The sequence below is a fragment of the Triticum urartu genome, chromosome 6A (genome assembly GCF_056163025.1).
Source record: "Triticum urartu cultivar PI428250 chromosome 6A, HENAU_Tu73, whole genome shotgun sequence".
In the NCBI taxonomy this organism is placed as follows: Eukaryota; Viridiplantae; Streptophyta; class Magnoliopsida; order Poales; family Poaceae; genus Triticum; species Triticum urartu.
The window spans coordinates 202,785,904-202,804,156 of record NC_141878.1 but is presented as its reverse complement, the minus strand read 5'-3'; positions in this window follow the sequence as shown (position 1 = coordinate 202,804,156).

Here is an 18,253-nt window from a genome sequence, read left to right as displayed (position 1 = left end):
AATGGAATGAAACCTTTGGGAACGTGATTTTCTCACCGAACGTGATCCAGGAGACTTGGACCCTACGCCAAGGCATCAGAGAGGCGGTCACAAGGGTGGGGGGCACGCCCCCCTGCCTCGTGGGCCCCTCGGAGCTCCACCGACGTACTTCTTCCTCCTATATATATAGATATGTACCCCCAAACGATCAGAACAGGAGCCAAAAAGCTAATTCCACCGCCGCAACTTTCTGTATCCACGAGATCCCATCTTGGGGCCTGTTCCGGAGCTCCGCCGGAGAGGGCCGTCATCACGGAGGGCTTCTACATCATCATAGCCTCTCCGATGAAGTGTGAGTAGTTTACCTCAGACCTTCGGGTCCATAGTTAGTAGCTAGATGGCTTATTCTCTCTTTTTGGATCTCAATACAAAGTTCTCCCCCTCTCTTGTAGAGATCTATTTGATGTAATCTTCTTTTTGCGGTGTGTTTGTTGAGATCGATGAATTGTGGGTTTATGATCAAGTCTATCTATGAATAATATTTGAATCTTCTCTGAATTCTTTTATGTATGATTGGTTATCTTTGCAAGTCTCTTCGAATTATCCATTTGGTTTGGCCAACTAGATTGGTAGTTCTTGCCATGGGAGAAGTGCTTAGCTTTGGGTTCGATCTTGCGGTGTCCTTTCCCAGTGGCAGAAGGGGCAGCAAGGCACGTATTGCATCGTTGCCATCGAGGATAATAAGATGGGGTTTATTTCATATTGCATGAATTTATCTCTCTACATCATGTCATCTTGCTTAAAGCATTACTTTGTTTTAACTTAGTACTCTAGATGCATGCTGGATAGCGGTCGATGAGTGGAGTAATAGTAGTAGATGCAGAATCGTTTTGGTCTACTTGTCACGGACGTGATGCCTATATACATGATCATGCCTAGATATTCTCATAACTATGCTCAATTCTGTCAATTGCTCAACAGTAATTTGTTCACCCACCATAGAATACTTATGCTCTTGAGAGAAGCCACTAGTGAAACCTATGGCTCCCGGGTCTATTCTCATCATATCAATCTCCATCACTTTAATCTTGCTTTGCTTTTTACTTTGCCTTTACTTTTCACTTTGCATCTCTATACCAAAAATACCAAAAATATTATATCTATCAGATCTCACTCTCGTAAGTGACTGTGAAGGGATTGACAACCCCTAATCACGTTGGTTGCGAGTAGCTATCATTTTGTGCAGGTATGAGGGACTTGAGCGTGGCCTCCTACTGGATTGATACCTTGGTTCTCAAAAACTGAGGGAAATACTTACGCTACTCTCCTGCATCATCCCTTCCTCTCCGGGGAAATCCAACGCAAGCTCAAGAGGTAGCAATGGCCTCCCCAATGTCTTTGGCGTCCAGCTTGTGATTATTGGTGAACTCCGTGATCATTATGTGATTGGAGTCGAGTCCACGCTCCACCATCTCCTGACACTTGAAAACTTGTTGCTCCAATGCCTTGAGCCTTGTCTCCATGCTTCCGGTCCTCCTTGGTCCCTCAACATCGCGGATGTGCAACAACCCCTCACGCATCTCAATGGTTTGAGGGTGTTGCAGCACCTCTGTGAGGTAGGGGCTGGTGACCTTCTCGAAGAACTTGTCCTTGGGGGCACTTGAAGACGACATGGCAACCTAGATCTGTCAGAAAAATAGCTCGAAACAAAGACAGGAGATATTTGCGTGATACGGTGGTCAAAACCTTCGGGAGATTATATAGTGAATTTTTACCGACCAAAAGAAGTATCATGCAAAAAAAGGAGTCCGGAGAGCGCACGAGGTGCCCACGAGGCAGGGGGCATGCCCTCCACCCTCGTGGAAGCCCCGTGTCCTTTCCGGTCTGCTTCTTATTTTCCTATTTTCTTAAATATTGCAAAACGGAGAAAAATTGCCATTAGAACTATTTTGGAGTCGGTTTACTTACAATACCACGTACCTATTCCTTTTTGGTGTCTGAAACGTTCTAGAAAGCATCCTTATGAATTCCTCCGGGGTTACGGTTTCGATAACATTAGTTTCAACATTTATAGGATTACCTGAGATATAATGTTTGATTCTTTGGCCGTTCACCACCCTCGGATTTGTGCCTTAGAAGTTGTTGATTTTTATGGCACCGGAACAATAGACCTCCTCGATAACGTAAGGACCTTCCCATTTAGAGAGAAGTTTGCCTGCAAAAAATCTTAAACGAGAGTTGTATAGCAATACATAATCACCTACATACACTTTTGTATTCTTTTATCATGCCATCTTTTAACCTTTTCTTTAAATAGCTTGGCATTTTCATAGGCCTGGGTTCTCCATTCATCAAGTGAGCTAATGTCAAAAAGCCTCTTCTCACCGGCAAGTTTGAAGTCATAGTTGAGCTCTTTAATGGCCCAATATGCCTTATGTTCTAGTTCAAGAGGTAAGTGACATGCTTTACCATAAACCATTTTATACGGAGACATACCCATAGGATTTTTATATGCAGTTCTATAAGCCCATAATGCATCATCAAGTTTCTTGGACCAATTCTTTCTAGATCTATTAACAGTCTTTTGCAAAATTAATTTGAGCTCTCTATTACTCAATTCTACTTAACCACTAGAGTGCGGGTGATATGGAGATGCAATTCTATGATTAACATCATACTTAGCAAGCATTTTACGGAAGGCACCATGAATAAAATGTGAACCACCATCAGACATTAAATATCTAGGGACTCCAAACCTCGAAAAAATTACTTCTTTAAGCATCGGTATCCATAAAAGATTTAACGCAATCAAACTTAGGTGTTATACCTGACTCCTTACCTTCGTTGAGGTCCCAATCTTCAGAGTTGCATTTAATTCTTTCCAATAAATCCCATTTGAATTCAATAGTCTTCATCATAAAAGATCCAGTACAAGAAGTATCTAGCATGGAGCGATTACTGAGAGAAAGCCGAGCATAAATTTTTTGAATAATCATTTCTTTTGAGAGCTCATGGTTGGGGCATGAATATAACATTGACTTAAGCCTCCCCCAAGCTTGAGCGATGCTTTCTCCTTCGCGAGGCCAAAAATTATATATATAATTACGATCACGATGAACAAGATGCATAGGATAAAACTTCTGATGAAATTCCAATTTTAATCGTTGGTAGTTCCATCATCCCATATTATCACATAGCCTATACCATGTCAATGCCTCTCCCTTCAAAGATAAAGGGAATACCTTCTTCTTGATAACATCCTCGGGCATACCTGCAAGCTTAAATAATCCACAAACTTCATCCACATAGATTAGGTGCAAATCGGGATGTAATGTTCCATCACCTGTGAAAGGATTAGCTAGCAATTTCTCTATCATACCCGAAGGAATTTCAAAGTAAACATTTTTAGTAGCTTCAGTAGGTTGAGGAGCAACACTTTGCTCTATTGGTTGGGGTGAATATACCTCGAACAAGCCCCTCAAAGCATTATGTTCCATAGTGACAAGTGACAGTAAATTTTAGCACACTATATAATTTTTTCCTTACCAAATTCCACCTACCAAAGGCGCTTCACTCCCCGGCAACGGTGCCAGGAAAGGGTCTTGATGACCCACAAGTGTAGGGGATCTATCGTAGCCTTTTTAATAAGTAAGAGTGTCGAACCCAACAAGGAGCAGAAGGAAATGGTAAGCAGTTTTCAGTAAGGTATTCTCTGCAAGCACTGAAATTATCGATAACAGATAGTTTTGTGATAAGGTAATGTGTAACAAGTAGCAAGTACTAAAAGTAAATAAGGTGTGGCAAGGTGGCCCAATCCTTTCTGTAGCAAAGGACAAGCCTGGACAAACTCTTATATGAAGGAAATCACCCCCGAGGACACATGGGAATTATCGTCAAGCTAGTTTTCATCATGTTCATATGATTCGCGTTCGGTACTTTGATAATCTGATATGTGGGTGGACCGGTGCTTGGGTGCTGCCCTTACTTGTACAAGCATCCCACTTATGATTAACCCCTACTGCAAGCATCCGCAACTACAACAGAAGTATTAAGGTAAACCTAACCATAGCATCAAACAAATGGATCCAAATCAGCCCCTTACAAAGCAACGCATAAACTAGGGTTTAAGATTGTGTCACTCTAGCAACCCATCATCTACTTATTACTGCCCAATGCCTCCCTCTAGGCCCAAACTATGGTGAAGTGTCACCTACTTGACGTTCACATGACACCACTAGAGGGATGATGTAGCGACCAGACCTCGAACGGTCCAATCTCTATTCTCAGGTGTCATCCCTGGATCAGTAATGCTGACACCACATAATACTTGAAGGATTTATAACAGAGTAGCAATCACACACTTATTACATCAAGTGTCTCAAAAGAGAACTTATTACAATAAATATGGCTTAAGGCCATCTAATAACGATAACAACGGAAGGCTTGGAAGATAAGTGAGTCCATCAACTCCAACGGCATCACTGAGTATAGAACCACGACCTAAAAGCACCTTAATCGTCGTCTGAAAAGTCTGCAACATTAACGTTGCAGCCCGAAACAGGTCAGCACATGGAATATGCTGGCAAAGTAACACATAGAGAGTAATGGAATGAAATAGGCTATTCTATATGCATATTTGGCTGGTGGAAAGCTCTATGGTTACTGTTTTGCGTAAAGCCAAATTTTCCCTACTGCAAAGGAATAAATTTTATTTAACTATCATGGTAGTTGTTAAACATTGAGAATGGTTGACAACATTCTCAATCCCAATTAAGCATCATCATTAAACAAAACCCAACAAAATTAATTTAAGGGTAACATGTTGAGATTCACATGATAATCCAGGTACTAGATACTCAAGATGTCCATAATCGGGGACACGGCTAATCATGATTAGTTTATACACTCTGCAGAGGTTTGCGCACTTTTCCCCACAAGACTCGATCGCCTCCATGGTGTTTGAGAAACGGATGGCCGAGACATAGTCTTTCAGAAGCGCTAGCACCTTACGATCGGGTAGACCGTTACACCTATTTTCCCCTACATCTGCTAGTCTACCACTGTAAGAGTTCGCACAACTTAATCAACTATGCTAGAGCCCATAATAGCTTGTGGCTGCACACGGAAGTTTCTAGCATGAATAATCTCATGATCCCTTTGAGCCTGGGTGGCAGTCCAAAAGACAACAGGCAATCGCTGGAATACCCAGGTGCCTCAATCCACCCAGATGTGTATTTAAGTTGCCACCTTAAATAAACCATTAATTAACAATCTTAGATCTGTCATGGATACACTCACCCAATCCACGTCTACTAGCATAGCATGGCATAATAAGCAAACGTAGAAGTAACTCCCAAAGGTTTGATAATAAACAGGTAATAGGTACTACCTCAACTACTTCCCAAACCCACAATTTAATTAGATCCTAATCATGCAATGTGTGAGGATTGATCTAATGCAATAAAACTAGGTAGTGGGAAAACATGATCAAGGTGTTACTTGCCTTGCTGATGATCCAGGAAACCTAGCGATTTGAAGTAGCAAGAGGCGCACTCCGGGTACTCTATCGCAAACAAACAAGCATACAATAAGTACTCAAATAATGCACAACTAAAACTCAAATAAGATATCTAACCAGAATGTTCAACTTAAGAACTCTGGTTGGCAAAAAAAATCAAATCGAAAGACAAATGGCAAAAGAAACAGGCTTCGTTTACTATTCTGGATCTAAGGAAATTTTTACAGTGGCAAAAACTTGTTTGAGTTGTGTCGGAGTAAATGACCATGGGTAGCCTAGCCGGCTCCCCCTGACCCTTCTGAAAAAATTACGAGCCGATCCGGCCCTCAAGAATCCAAGACGTGGGGCCTCCTTCCCCTTGCCGGCTATCTCCCAGGCCAACTATCGGAAGGCGGCCCGGCTTTAGCCCTCATGAAGAAAGCCGCGGGAGGGCCGGCTCCAAGAAGCCGGCCGCAAGAAGCCAACTCCCACAAAGCGGTCAAGATCGTACCCTCAAAGACTTCATCCACATAACGGCGATGTGACGGGGCGTGGCTATAGTAAAGCCTGCCACCCCCGAATCCCGGAGCACGCCTGGCACAGTGCGCCGTATGGGGTGGCCATGACCCCTCCGGCGCGGCACTGTTGCCATGTTGACCTTGAGGCCACCCACGGCGGGCTGTCAGCGCAGCCCACGGGCGGTGGGCCCCTTCAGGCAGAGAGACACCCGAAGGCGCCCAGGCCTCCCCCAGTCGGCCCAAGACGGGGCCGGCTTCCCACAGTCGGCTTTCTTCCTCCCTCGAAGGAGACGCCCCATTAAGGGGACAAGAGGAGGCGTGGTTACAGCGATCGCCCGCCGGGCGGAGGCACTGTAGCCATGCTTACCTCGGCGAAGCCCTCGACACTAGGTTTGAGGCAACAGTGACCAGCCAACGACAAGGCCCTTGACGGTTGGGCCTGCCTGTCGACCAAGGAGCCGGCAGCCGGCGGGACCCACTAGCCAGCGGGCCCCAGCAGCTGGCGCAGAAGCTGGTGAGCATAGAAACAGACAGCTAGGGCCCACGCCCAGCCGGATTACCATTGTACCCCGGGGGGTGGGCCTATATAAACCCCCCGGGACATCCATGCAAAGGGTTGATCTGAGCTAGTTTTAGACACCACATAGAGAGGAGAGGAGAGCTAGCCGTGCCCTTCTTCTTCTCGCCAAACAGCTCAAGGAGCATCTTGTAGCCACTCGTTCATCTAGTGATCATGCAGAGACCCCGCAGAGCAGCAGTAGGGGTGTTATCTCCTCGGAGAGCCCTGAAGCTGGGTAAGATTCGCCGGCGTGCATGTCTTCGCCTCATCCCGCTTCCAGGCACCGGCGACGTCTTACTGGCTCCCACAATGATAAGCCACCCGTTGGCATATGTCGCACCTACCACCCGACATTTGGCGCCCACCGTGGGGCCAGGTGCACCGTTGTCCGGAGACCTGTTCTGGACGGGAACCCTCTTCCTCCCCAGCGAGCGTAGCCAGCCCGGCACGCCCGATGGCGCCTGCCACGACGCGCTGCAAGGCGTCGCCAACGTCTGCCTTGACGAGACCCTGCCTTGACGAGACCCTCATCTCCGATGAGCTCGCCTCTGACGCGGGCACCGACCACCTCGTCAACCTCCTCGGCCAGCTCCACGTCTCCGGCGAGCTTGCTGTGGACTTGGAGTCTGTTGGCTCCACCTACCGATGCCTGTCGACTCCGACACGGCCTCGCTCGACGCTTTCCCCACCGACGTCGCGATCTACGATGACCCGCTTCCCCGGGCAGATGGCTGCGACGGTGCCACCACCGAGGTGATGCTCATCAGCCACGGCGGCACTTCTGGCGAGAATGCCCTCGACGCCCCGCATGCAGCGGTCCACGACTTGTCCATCCCCCTCCCAGCCGATGCCGACGCCGAAGCATTGGAGGCTCGCCGCCTCGCCCTCCTCGCGGAGGGCCGGAAGTTGGCTTCCATGAGACGCCTCACCGAGGCCCACCAGCGTGAAGCCGACCGCGCCGCCTTTGGCACCCCGCCCCCAGGCGGGCCAAGCCGAGCCAGCATTGTCAGATAGCGCGGCGCTGCCCTCGCCGACACGCTAGGAGTCGACCGCCCAGTCTACGCCACTCCACTCGAGAACCTGCGCGCCGCCCAGGCGACCGTAGACGAGCTAGACGGACTGGGGGCTGAAGAACTCTCCCACATGACCAGACACATCCAGCAAGTAATCGATGCAGCCGCACAGCGGACGAAGCCGACGGCCGCGCGGAAAGCCCTCCCCCGCGCCGAGAGCACGGCGCGACGTCCTAGACGCCGACTGCGGGTAAAACCTACGCGCGACACGAGAAGGAGCCGGCTGCCAGCCGAAGCCGAACCCGGACCATGGAGCGGTGGGGCAACCCGCCTTCGGCTCCGCATCATGGGGAGAGATATCCCACCCCACCGCCTGTCACGCATCCGACTCTCAGCGGCCGACTAGGTCTCCGTGAAGGAGTCGGCGAGAACGACGCCCGCCATCGGATCGACCGCCTAGCGCGATCCCTGGCGCTAGAAGAAGAAGATGATGTCGGCCCGCCTTGCTTCGGCCCCCGCCTCCGCGACGAGCCTTTCCCCAAAGGGTTCTCGCTCCCAAGAGACACGCCCAAGTACAACGGCTCCGTGAAGCCGGAAGATTGGTTGATCGACTACTCCACAGCGGTTCGCATAGCAAATGGCAACAGGCGCGTTGCCGTGAAGTACGTGCCCCTCATGCTGCAAGGCACGGCGCGGACCTGGCTCAATAGCCTCAGGCCCTACAGCATCAACAGCTGGCTAGACTTCATAGAGGCCTTCGTCCGCAACTTCACCAGCACCTACAAGCGGGCCCCCAAGCCCAGACAGCTCTCCTTGTGCGTACAAGGCCCCGCTGAATCCACTCGCGACTACCTCATGCGTTGGGCCGAGCTCCGCAACTCTTGCGAAGGGGTGCACGAGGTGCAAGCCATAGAATACTTCACCGCCGGATGCCGAGAAGGCACCCTCCTTAAGCACAAGCTCCTCTGCGACGAGCCGACTACCCTCGTCGAGCTTCTGGTCATAGCGGACAAGTACGCCACCGCCAACTCCTCAATGAAGAGCGAACTCCGGGTAGACGCGTCCGGGAAGGTAATCAACCCGGCGCCCAAGACGCCAGCTGGGGACTCCGTCCGACGCCCGTACCAGAACAACCACAAGCTTAAGGGCCCTGTGCCGCTCTCCACCAGTCGGCAGGTGGCCACAGTCGAGGACAAGCAGCCCGAAGGGCGGCCCGCACCCAAGAAGCAGAAGGGCGGCAGGCCAGTTTGGCAGCCGGCCTTCTCCTACGAGCAAACTCTCGACGCCCGTGCAAGTTCCACAGCGGCGCGAAGCCGTCCAACCACACAACCCGGAAATGCCACTGGCTCACCCGAATCTCCAAAGGCGAAGGGCTCGCGCCGCCTCTGCCTGCTGGTCCGCCGCCTCCGGCTCCGCAGCTGCCGACTGCTCGGCCAGCAGTCGGAGCTATGCACGATGAGTTCTCCGACGAGCATGCCGCCTATGTCGTCTTTACAAGCCAGCCCGAAGGCCGGCGTAGTAGACGCCAAGAGCACCAAGAAGTCAATGTGGTCGCTACCAACCCCGCCGAGCACATGCACTGGTCAGAAAAGCCTATCAGCTGGAGCCGGGCCGACCACCCAGAGGTGATGCCATCTCCCGGCTCTTATGTGTTGGTTTTGGATGCCACCTTTGCAATGGACAGACGCGCTGCCCGTTTCTCCCACGTGCTGATAGACGGCGGGACCAGCATCAACATCCTGTACCGTGACACCCTGGAGAAGCTGAACGTCAAGACGAAGCAACTCATGCCTACTCGGACTATGTTCCATGGCATTGTACCTGGCTTGTCCTGCGCCCGCTTTGGCAAGATCAAGATTGATGTTCTCTTTGGGGACAAGGATCATTTCCGCCGAGAAGCGATCTGGTTTGAAGTGGTGGACTTGGAGAGCCCCTACCATGCATTGGTTGGCCGTCCTGCCTTGGCCAGGTTCATGGCTGTTCCCCACTATGCTTACCTCAAGATGAAGATGCCGAGCGCCAAGGGCATCATCACCATAGCCGGCGATTACAAGAAATCTTCCGAGTGCGCTGCAGCCAGCAGCCGGCTGGCCGAGTCCCTTGTGATTGCCTAAGAAAAGAAGATGTTGGACCGAGTCGTGGCCATGGCCGGCAAACACTCGGCCCTGCCCCCCGATCCCAAGGAGTGTGATGCTCAAGGATCTTTCCAGCCGGCCAAGGCGACGAAGAGGATACCTCTTGACCCCGAGCACCCAGAAAGGTTTGCCGTCATCGGGGCAAACCTAAACAGCAAATAGGAAGGTGAGCTCACCGACTTCCTCCGTGAGAATCGGGATATCTTTGCATGGTCCCCTAAGGACATGCTGGGTGTTCCAGAATTCGCCGAGTACAAGCTACACGTCCGAGAAGGCGCAAAACCAGTCAAACAACCCCTCCGCCGACTGTCGGAGGAGAAAAGAAGGATTGTGGGAGAGGAGATAGCCCGGCTTCTGGCAGCCGGCTTCATTATGGAGGTTTTCTTTCCAGAGTGGCTCGCCAACCCGGTCCTCGTGCTAAAGAAGAACAACAAGTGGCGCATGTGCATAGACTACACGAGCCTCAACAAGGCCTGCCCCACAGATCCCTTTGCCCTGCCAAGGATTGATCAAGTGATAGACTCCACGGCCGGATGCGAGCTGTTGAGTTTCCTGGATGCTTACTCAGGATACCACCAGATAAAGCTAGATCCGGCTGACCGCCTGAAGACCGCCTTCATCACGCCAGTCGGAGCTTTCTGCTACCTGATTATGACATTCGGCTTAAGAAATGCCGGTGCCACTTTTCAGCGTTGCATGCAGAAGTGCCTCCTCAAGCAGCTCGGCAGAAATGCCCACGTCTACGTAGACGGCATTGTGGTGAAGATGGAGATTCGCGACACCTTGCTGGAGGACCTCAAGGAAACATTTGAGAACTTGCGCCGGTTCCAGATCAAGCTCAACCCCGAGAAATGCGTGTTCGGAGTGCCAGCCGGCCAGCTCCTAGGCTTCCTAGTCTCTGAACGCGGCATCGAATGAAACCCAGTAAAGATCAAGGCCATTGAGAGAATGGTTTCCCAGCAAACTTCGACACGTCCAGAAGTTCACCGGGTGCTTGGCCTCCCTGAACCGCTTCATCAGCCGGCTCGGAGAGAAAGCTCTCCCCCTCTACCGCCTCATAAAGAAGACCACTCACTTCGAGTGGAACGACCAAGCCGACCAAGCTTTTCATGAGCTGAAGAAGATGCTGGCCACACCGCCTGTCCTGGCGGCGCCGACTGAGAAGGAGCCCATGCTCCTCTACATTGCTGCAACCAGCCGGGTGGTCAGCACCGTCATCGTAGTCCAGCGCCCAGAAGAGGGCCGAGCCCAGCCGGTCCGGAGGCCGGTGTACTACTTGAGCAAGGTGCTGTCTACCTCGAAGTAGAACTACCCGCACTACCAGAAGATGTGCTATGGCATGTACTTCGCCGCCAAGAAGCCGAAGCCCTACTTCCAAGAGCACCCCATCACGGTCGTATGCACCGCCCCACTTGCCGAGATCATAGGCAGCCGGGATGCATCCGGCCGGGTGGCGAAATGGGCCATCGAGCTGCCCCCCTACACGATCTTCTACCAGCCTCGCACCGCCATCAAGTCCCAAGCATTGGCCGACTTCCTCGTCGACTGGGACGAGACCCAGTACCTACCGCCAGCTCCCGACTCCACTCATTGGCGCATGCACTTCGACGTGTCCAAGATGCGCACCGGCTTGGGAGCCGGCGTCATCCTCACCTCTCCCAAAGGCGACAAGCTCAGAAACATGCTGCAAATTCACTTTGCCGCCTCGAACAACATGGCCGAGTACGAGGCGCTCAGACACGGGCTTCGGCTTGCCAAAGAGCTCGGCATACACTGGATCCTATGTTACAGCGACTCGGACTTGGTAGTCCAGCATCTGGCGACTGGGACGCCAAGGACGCAAATATGGCAAGCTACCGCTTCCTCATTCAGCAGATCAGCGGGTACTTTGAAGGATGCGAGTTCCTCCACGTACCGCGAGCCGACAACGAGCCAGCTAATACCCTGGCTCGAATAGGCTCCACTCGGCAGGCAATACCAATCGGTGTCTCTCTGCAACGCCTCCTCAAGCCGTCTCCAGAGTCCGATTCCATTTTCGTGCCGCCTGACCTCGACGCGGCCGGGTCCAGCTCGAAGAACCAAGCAGGTGACCCGGGGACTTCGATAGTCGGCCCGGGGACGTCAGTAGGCGGCTCGGGGACTTCCGTAGTTACACCCGACCCGGGGACTGCCACACCCGGCTCGGGGACTGCCGTAGTCGGCCCGGGGACTGCACCAACACAACAGGCAGCGGCCGACTCCAGCATTTCACCACCCAGCCCGCCCGCCCTGGTCGCAGTAGCCGTATTGGCAATAGAAGAAGTCACAGCTCCATCATGGGCTCAGTCCATCCTCAACTTCCTAATAAACCAAGATCTACCGGCTGATGAAACAGAGGCAAGACAAGTCCAACGCCGAGACGGAGCATACACAATCGTCAACAGAGAGGTCGTCAGGCGCAGTGTCACCGGAGTCTTCCAGCGATGCGTCGAGCAAGATAAGGGCATTGCAATCCTCAGAGACATCCACCAAGGAGAATGCGGCCACCATGCGGCCTCAAGATCACTCGTCGCCAAAGCTTTCCGCCATGGGTTCTTTTGGCCGACTGCTTTGGATGACGCCAAGGAGTTAGTTAAACATTGCAAAGGGTCGCCAAGTCTTCAGTTCCAAGCAACACATGCCGGCTTCGGCACTCAAGACCATTCCCCTCACTTGGCCCTTCGCCATTTGGGGACTGGACATGGTGGGCCCATTCAAGACGGCGCGCGGTGGCATGACACATCTGCTTGTCGCCGTGGACAAATTCACCAAATGGATTGAGGCAAAGCCGATCAAGAAGCTGAATGGGCCGACTGCCGTGACATTCATCGCAGATATAACAACTCGCTACGGCGTGCCACACAGCATCATCACCGACAACGGCATGAATTTCGCCAAGGGAGCATTGGCACGTTTCTGCGCGACGCAGGGCATCCGGTTGGACTTAGCGTCCGTTGCCCACCCGCAGTCAAACGGCCAAGTCGAGCGAGCCAACGGCCTCATCCTTTCCGGCATGAAGCCCCGACTGGTCGTACCACTGGAACGTTTGGTCGGCTGTTGGCTCGATGAGCTGCCGGCCGTCCTTTGGAGTCTGTGCACTACCCCAAACAAGTCAACCGGCTTCACTCCTTTCTTCCTCCTGTACGGTGCCGAGGCAGTCATCTCAACTGACATCGAGTTCGACTCGCCTCGGGTAACCATGTACACAGAGGCGGAGGCCAAGGAAGCACGAGAAGACGGCGTCGACCTGCTGGAAGAAGGCCGGCTGTTAGCCCTCAGCCGGCCCGCCATCTACCAGCAGGGCTTGCGCCGCTACCACAGCCGGAAGGCCAGACCGAGATCTTTCCAAGAAGGTGACCTCGTGCTCCGGCTGATCCAGCGAACAGCCGGCCAGCACAAGCTCTCGGCCCCTTCGGAAGGACCCTTTGTCATCAGTAGAGCGCTGGGAAATGACTCCTACTACCTGATCGATGCACAGAAGCCGAAGGTACGAAAGAGAGACGACTCCGGCACGGAGTCGGAACGACCATGGAACGCCAACCTCCTCCGAAGATTTTACAGTTGAAATGCAGTATGTATCACGCTGACTTTTGTACTAAGTACGAGACAATAGGCCCCCCGAGGAGAGCTCGGGGACTACCATCTTTTATCTATAAATGAAGAGTATCATGCTTATGATCATGTCATTATATTCACTTTCTTCGTCCGGCACCGGGTCCGACTAGTCGGCCCGGGGACTGGCCGCCTTGAGTTATATTAGAAGTCCTACCCGCGGTCAGACAAGTAGTGTGCCGGCACCCAAGCCTTCTCTTGCCAAAAGGCGCAGTTTGAAGAACCGGTTGTCCGGCTGGCAAGAGTTAAAGGTAGGAAAGGACGCCCACACGAAAAACGGCTAGGGACTAACGGACTAATATAACAAAAGCCAGTTTTTCTCCCACCACCGACCGACTACCAGAGTAGCCGGCCGGCCGGCTTCCATTCACCTCGCTTCAATCTAAGAAAGCTCGAGTACTTGCCTTCCCCCAAAAAAAATTTAGCCAAGTTCTTCCTTAGCCGCAGGCTGCAGAGCAGCTGCCGGTTGGGAAGGCAGCAGCTAGGGGAAGGCGGCAAAGGAAACAACCTAAAGATAAAAAGCAAACGCGAATGGAAGCCAAACACACACACGATCATATTTACACAAAAGGCCTTCGAAAGGCCAGCATTCAACATAGTTTGAATACACCCCCAGTGGGTGGAACTGTGCAAGTTTAGTAAAAATTGTTCAAAGAGTAACAAGCAGGAAAATCAAGGACAGCAGATTAAGGCAAGGGAGCGACTGGCGAGTCGGGTAGGTCGGTAGAGACGGCAGTGCTGGCTGGAGGAGTGGCCGGCTGGCGAACCTCGGCATGATCACCACCTCCCGCAGAGGGCGCGCTAGCACGCGCCTCGTTGCTGGAGGCACGGTCAGGCTGGGGCTGGCTGGCCGCTTCACCGGCCGGCTCGACATCTTCGCCTTCCTCTCCTTCATCGTCTTCACCTTCATCGCTGGAAGCGATCTCCTCCGCCGAGTCCTCACCCGCTGCTGGGTCCAGCCCAAACCATTCCTCCGGCTAGGCAACGCCGTCGTCATTTATCTCAGGAGCAAAGACGCTGATATCAGTGCACTCGGCGATTGTCGAGGCACGCTGAGCGATAGCCGGCCGCACCTCCTCCATCTCCTCGTTGGCCTCCAGCCGCCAGGTGCGCAGCTGGTCCAGGTTCAGCCCGGGATACCAGTTTCGGACGAACTCCAGTGCCCGCCCAGCTCCAAGCCGGGCCGCCGATGCCTTCCAGGCCTCGAAGCGGCCAACCGCTACCTCCAGCCAGTCGGCAGTCCGACTCGGGGTGCGGGGAATCATTTCGCCTGGCCAGAGGGCGGCCAACACCTGCGCCCCGGCACGCTGGAGGCGGCGGAGCATGCGGTGAGCCGGCTACAGCCGGGCTTGGACCGCCAAGAGTTGCTCCTCAAGCGTCCAGCTCGCGTCTGGCGCGATTTCAGCCCCCGCCTGCCGGCGCGCCTCGCAGTGGGCCTTGATGGTCCGGGTGGCAAAGACGGAGTAGTCGGGGAAGTAGTCTGCACAAAGAACAAAAAGCAGCACAAGTCAGAACACAAATCAGGGGGCAAGGGGCAAGCAAGGAGTGAGGAAGGCGGCTTACCATCGATCAGATCCTCAATCCGACCGAAGCCCTCGCTCAGCGCTTGTTTTGCCTCAGCCCAGCCCGCCGCTTCGGTCTCGAACTCAGCTTTGAGGGCGTCCTCGCTGTCCTGCGCCTTCTTCAGGGCTGCCTTGTGGCTCTCCTCCTGGTCGGCCAACTTCTTGGCCAGGCGGTCACGCTCCAGGACCAAGGCATTGTACTCGGCTTCTTTGGCGCGAAGGACGGCCTGGGCCCCGCTGAGCTGCCCCCTCAAGTAGGCATTGGCTCCTGCAAGCATGAAGACAAAGGAAAATCAATAAGGAAGAAGTCGTCAGGGAAGATCCGACCCGACTGCTCAGCAGTCGGCCCGAATCTCAGGGACTACGCCCAGTGGGTGCGCTGACGCGCCCCCACAGGAGATGAACGAGACAAAGCACGCACTCTGGCTGTTCGTCAGGTCCTCGGTTTTCCGACCCAGCTCCTGAGCCTGGGAGTTGAAGGTAGCAGCACGGAGGTTATGGTATTCCTGGAAGATCAGACAGGATGCGAGGATAAGATAGCTGTAAGGACCTAGTAAGTTCCAAGCCGCCTGCTCAGCAGCTGACTCGGAACTCGGGGACTACACCCAGTGGGTGCGCTGACGCGCCCCCACGGAAGAAATCAAAAAAGCAAAACAACCAAGGCCAGAAGGCTCACCCGGATGACGGCCCGCGTCGAGAGGAACTCTTGGGTATATCGCTGCAGCGAAGCGGCCTGGGCTTGAAGCCGGTTCCGGACCTCCTGGGCCGCCGTGTTCAGCTCGGCCGTCCCCCTGCTGGGCGTCCACTCAGACGTACTGGCGCTGGCCGCCTCCAGGGCCTCCGCCGTCTGGCTGGCGTCCGCAGCTCGGTGCGGCTCTGGCGCGGAGGTAGCTCCCCCTGCGCGCCGGCGAAATGCCGGCTGCACCTCGAGGCCGGCCCCTGCCACCGGCTCGCCCTCGGCCGGCTGCTCTGGCGCTGCGGCTGGCTGGCCTCTTTGGCCTGCTCCAGTCGGTGCCGTCTGCGGCGCCTCCTCCACGAAGACCACGTGGTCCTCCCTCCTCTCCATCACCGGCGGGTCTTGATCGACCTCCTCCGACGGGAGCACGGGGATGTGTGGGGCCACGACGCGGAGGGGAATGACGAGCAGCGGAGGCTGGTTGTGTGAGGCCTCCGCCTCCGTCTCCGCGGCTGCCGCCTCCGCCCGGGCCTTGGCCGCCGCGTCGGCTTGCTCCTTCGCCGCCTGGGCGGTCCTTCGCGCCGCCGCCTCCCGCTCCTCCCACGCCTCCCGTGCGTTCCGCTCCATGGCCTCCATGAGGTCAGGGCGGGGATCCATGCGGCGGGAGCCTGAGGACCCTCCAGTCGGCCCGACTACGGAGCCACCAGGACCTCTCTCGAGGGAAAGCGGTGCCCTGCCCGGCGAGCAAAGAAAGGTTTAGAAGAGCCTCAAGCGAAGAGGACAAAAAAAATACAAGACGTTTGACGACTTATGTCGAGATCGCCTGCGGCTGTTTCACCGCCTTGCGGAAGCGGGCCGCCTTCACGGCCGCCTCATCCCGCTTGGACGCCGCTGTGGAACCCTTGGATTTCTTCGGCCGGCTGCCAAAGTAGGTCGACGCGGCCCGGTGTTTCTGCGCGCCACCACGGGCAGCTGGCGCGGTAGACGGGCCCGCGCCTTGATGATCCAGCGCCGGCGGGCGGTGCGGGGCGGCTTCGACCTCATCATCGTCCGCCTAGTCCTCGAGGCCGGCCCCGAGCCCCGCGCCTCCTGCCTCGTCGCCTTCCCCCACGATGGCATCTTCCATGGCGGCCGCCCCCAGGTCCGGATCATCGACTCGTCCATCGTGCGGTCGAGGAGGAGCTGGCGCTCTACCCCTGCGCCCTCGGCCATCGACGGAAGAAGAGGGTTCTGCTGAGGGCAAACCAATTGATCAGAAGTCGGCCATCATGAGGCCGGCTACAAAAGGAAGAAAAGAAGAAAAACTTACGGCAGGCGAAGGGTTGGCGCGAGAATACGGCCCCTTGCTGTATCGCCAATCCTCGGCGAGCTTGCAGTTGGAGATGTAGTTCACCATGTAAGACACCTCGGCATGAGGCATCTCCCTAGTGCTCAGCCGGCATGGGTCGAAGCGGCCGCTCATCTGGCAAATCATGTGAGGCCGGCCTTGGAGCGGAAGTACTCGGCGCTCCACGAAGGCGACCACCAGGTCGGCTCCGGTCAGGCCCTCCGACTGGATCATCACCCGGAGACGGGAGACGGCTGCGTTCCCGGCCTGAGACAACGACCTGGCCCGGTAGCTCCACGAGGGTTGCCTCCCAGCCGGCAGGTTGACGAAGTCGCCTTGCTGGGCGACGTTCTTCATGTAAAAATAGGACTTTTGCCAGAGCTTCACCGACTGGATCAGCGGGATGGGCGGGAACGGATTGTTCTCGCCCGTCCGCCTCATGGCAATGAAGGCTCCGCAGGGGGCGGGCACGCCCGCGACAACGGTGCCGAGATTGCTCTGGAAGAATTCTCCCCAGAGCTCGAGAGTGGGGAGAACCATAAGAAAGCCCTCGCACAGGGTGACGAAAGCCGACAGCAGCATCACCGCATTGGGCGTGAGGTGATGCGGCTGGAGGTGGTAAAATTCAATAAAAGCGCGAAGGAATCCGCTCGCCGGGAGGCTAAAGCCGCGCAGGCAGTGCGAGCAGAAGATTACCCGCTCGCCCTCCTCCGGTGCCAGCGAAATCTCCCTCGCCGGCGCACGACGAACCCGCACGTAGTTCTCGCCCGGCAGACGCCGCGTCCGGCGGAGGAACTCAACGTGGTCCTCGTGGACGTTGGAGCCATCCCACGAGCTCGACAACGCCATGGGAGCGACGCGGCGAGGAACAAGGCGATGCGACGGCGGAGACGCGCACGACCCCGCTACGGCGGGACCAAAGGAACCGAGAGGTCCGACGGCGGAGCGGCGCTGCAATGGGTCGCTGCAGTGGCGAAGGGAAGAAGAAGGAAGGTGAGAAGGGGCAGAGCGAGGGAGAGCGTGCGAGCCTCTGCCGCTCCCTCTCCTCCCCCACCTTATAGACCCGCGCGGCGGAGCCGAGGAGGCGTGGTGTGGGGGAACGTGGGATCAACTGCTCCCACTCCCCCACGTCCCGCGATTATTGCGCCTTGATGGCATAATAAAACCACCGTGGGAAGGCGAGCGGTTCATTGTGGGCCGCAGAAGATCCGCGCTCGGGCCGAGGCCTAGGAGTGGCGGGCCCGGGCCTGCAGCGCCGTCCCATCGCGCACGTGCGTTGGTAGGTTTTCCTTGCCACGTGGCCCGCGGGATGGCGCACGGTCAGCTCGCAGGCCGACCCACGTTCCCGCTTATAAGA